The following is a 4009-nucleotide window of genomic DNA, read 5'->3' on the forward strand; positions in this document are numbered from 1 at the left end:
GAGGCACACAAACCAAGACGATTTACGCCCAACGTACCCTCGTACGCCCAGCGTACTCGGATGCTAGCCCTCGGTTCGTCCACGTCGCTCCAATGCTTCGTCCGAGGATGCGGTAAGCCATGACGCATGCGAACGCGCCGCGTAACCTCGCTGGTACGCCCCGCGTACGCGAGGGTTCCAGACCCTATAAAAGGGATGCGAGAGTTCCGGGTTTCTTTGCTCATTTTCTCTCGTTTTCTTGCGTTTTTACCTCGTTTTGCGTGCAAGAAAAATCCCGAAGTCCCGGTTTTCATATCCAAGTCCCGAAGGAAGTTTTACGCTGCAGAGATTCCCGAGAATCCCGAGAAATCCGCTTCCTCCTGTCGAAGTTCTGCTCGATTATTGCCTTATCTTCTTCAACCCGCCTCTTCAACCAGGTGAGTTCATACCCCTACGTTTTTCCGAGTTTTTTTTCATATTTTCAGGGGGGAATACAAGCAAAAGTACAAGGAAACTTGTGCTCAGAATATATTATTTTGTTTAAGATAATTATATTTTCAGTATGTTTTTAACATGGAATACAGTTTTCAAAACTAGTGTAACGAACTTGTGAATCATGTAGTAAAATGTACTATTTTATAAAGGATTCATGCAAATCATAAAAAGGATTTTCAGTGTTATTACTTGTAAATTTGTTAGTCTAGTTGGAGACACGTCCTTGGTAACACTCACCACCGAAACAGAGTATAGGACTAGCACATATGACCAGAATCTCTTGTAGGGAGAGTGTGACTGTTGTGTATAGATCTATACGGGACTAACTATCCCGCACCTCGCTGCTAGCTACATTGGGACCGGCACGTCTACGGGTGACAAAGTCATAAAGGATATTGGCCCCGATACGTGTCATATCAAGTTCATGCATGGTTATAAAACTCGCAATCTAGATAACAACGATTTACTTACGTAATAATGGATCAAATGAACTAACCTCAGAGTGATAATCAATTGATTACTAGGGAGTATTAATAATACCTTCCGGATTCAGTTTACCATGTTTTTATTAGTTTTATTTATGTAATAAGGCTAATGTACCTCACTGGGTGTAACTAGGGTTTTTAAAAGAAAATTGTTTTATCGTTATAAGTATGGTAGATACTTGTACACCTTAGTTTAGAACATATAACCAACCATCAACTTTTAGGGAAAATATAGGATTTTCCCGGGATAACCCGGCAATTCAAAAACAGATTGTTTAACGTGTAACCAACGGATATTCATATTCATTCCACGACACCTTGGATTGTACATATCTTGTATGAATCTGGAAGTCATGGAATGAATGGGTTTTCAAACATGCTTTTCATAAGAAAATATAGGATTTTCTTGAAGAACGCTTTTCAAAAGAATCAAAGAACCTTTTCTACCAAAACTAAATGCCTATGAACTCACCAGCTTTATGCTGATATTCTTTCAAAACTGCTTGTATTCTCAGGGGATTCAGTAATACAGATAAAACATCAGGTTTTGGAGAAGAGACACTAAGACGTCAATCTTAAAACCTATTGAATCATCATATTGTAATTATTTTGGGACATGTATTGTAAGCAACAATGTAACTTTAAAATTATATATATGATGGTTATGTGTACTTTCTTTACAAATATTCAACTGTTATGATACTACGTGAAGTCATCCGCCCCCGAATGTTTCCGTCATTCTGGTTTGGGGGTGTGACAGATTGGTATCAGAGCATTGTTTATAGTGAACTAAGTATATCGAACCACATAAGATATACAAACTATAAATGCAAAGGGACTAAAACCCTCTGACAAAACGTTTTCACAAACTATACTTTTAAGAAAATGAAGTACTATTTTTATAAAAGTATACGTACATGCATGCATCGATCTAGTATCATAGTCAAAACTACACAAAAGTATTAAGGCAAGTTGTGACGCTACGATTAGGCCTCGGGGTATGTAATCAGATCGAGAGTAAATATAGCCTGATCAACTATATTTATCCTGGATGTGACCAACGTATGTTGAGAAATGGTCATAGTGAGCAACAAGTCAAAAACTTACCAAAGAAAATACTATAATCAAACTTACAAATTTGAAATACTAAAGGAGTATTTTATAAAACCATAAGAACTATAATAATCGTGCGAACCTCGATATTTAGTTAAAATTATGAATCGTCAAATAAATAGAATCTTATTCAAAAACTAAAAACCTTCACTGGCAGGTCTATATTTGCAAAATACATACTTTAAAGTTACACATGATTGGAATTTCATAGGCTTAGGATTTATGATTTCGCTTTAGGCCCTTTTCCTTGTTTGGATGTGGACTTAAGGTGAAGCTACTAATCTAACGGCCTATTCAGTCTTGATTGTATGTGATTTGTATACACTAGGTAATTATAGGAGGACCCGGTGTAGGTCATATCACAAAAACTACCTTCTTACCCTTAAGTTGTATTTATATTTGTCTTATCCCTACTCTCACTTAGATAAAAATGGCTGGATTCCATCCTCCTAGAGATCCGTACTATCCTAATAAAGAGAATGCTGGTTGGCTCGGTGCCGAACAATAAGATGAGCCGTAATTTCCCCTAGACGATGATTTTGCTGAAGACTTTCCCGAAGACAACGGTTCCGGATCAGAAGCTTATAATCCACCTCCAGTTGCTCAGAACCCTAACCCTCGTCAAAACCTTCAAGGACCCACACCCCTGTGGGCAGAAAACTTGAACAGATGGAGTCACAAGCAAGGTCAACCCTTACCCTACAACGGAGACCGAAGCTTCTACAATCTGAGCGAGGGAGGCTCAGCAGACAGAATCCTACCTGTTCTGGTTCGCAGGGTCGCTCGTAAGGAGGAATAGGGAAGTACAGCCATCAAACGGGTCATGGAGGTTGATGCCGATGCAGGAGTCAATACAGTTCGCATTCGACATCTGGAGACTGCTCATAGAAGAACCCTGAACCAGAATATGACCCTGCAGAGAGAGAACTAACTGCAACCCAATCTGAAGTTAGGGAACTTCGAGGGCATCAGGCAACGTTTGAAAGACGCATGTTGGACATGGAGCGTCGTCTGGCAGAATCAAGGACTCATTCGGGCGATTCTCGCCGCAAGTAGAGTCTACTATATTCTCTCTTTTGGATATAAATTAGGTATATGTATAGACTCTAGTATTAATTTCATGCTTATGGTAAGACCTTGAACTTTCAGTCGGTTAGGTCTACGTACTGTCAAATTTCCACAATTCTGGTGTAATGTGAGTCCTACTCCAAGGTAAATTTTTCCCGAACTTATCACATCTTTGCTACCAATGACATCGGCGAACGTCTAATCTCCTAGGGAAATCTTTGTCCAAATACTTTCACCCTTCCATTGTTAGAACTCTACCAAAATCACACTCTTATTTAATGGTTAATCTATGGTGATTGAGTTCACGGATCACTTTCATTATTCTCACTCTTGAAATTCTTATCATTATCTCCATCTTCACACACTTAGTTGATAGATGATGCGTCTGAAATTAACACCGCCTGTACTCGCAACCAAGAGGAAACTATAGAAACCACAATCTGCCGTTACCTTGTTAAAAACACCGAGGAAAAGTTCGCATGAACCCCCGGGATTCAAACTCTTCATTATGAAGTAATGGAGATCGGTGTAAGAATCGGAAGTAAGACGGCACAGAAATTCAATATGACTACGAAAGAGAAGGACACCCTATAAGTATCAAGAGAGAACAAATCATTATCACCCAGAATAGAATGGAGGAGGAGCACGCGTGTTTCACGCGAAGTGTTTGAGTGCCTTTTCGTCACAATAATAACTAATAAGTAATGCAACCAAGTGGGTTAACGAATACATTACTCACATTAGATTTCGAACTTATCGTCTCTTCCTGTATTGGCTACTAACAATAATTCGGATCACGAAACCTCAGATCAAGAGTGATTACTTCTCAATTTCATAAGTCAATTTATTGTAGACTCTATTATGAATTA

Source organism: Lactuca virosa, chromosome 9, assembly GCF_052849685.1.
Source record: "Lactuca virosa cultivar CGN04683 chromosome 9, Lactuca_virosa_CGN04683_v6, whole genome shotgun sequence".
Classification (NCBI taxonomy): Eukaryota; Viridiplantae; Streptophyta; class Magnoliopsida; order Asterales; family Asteraceae; genus Lactuca; species Lactuca virosa.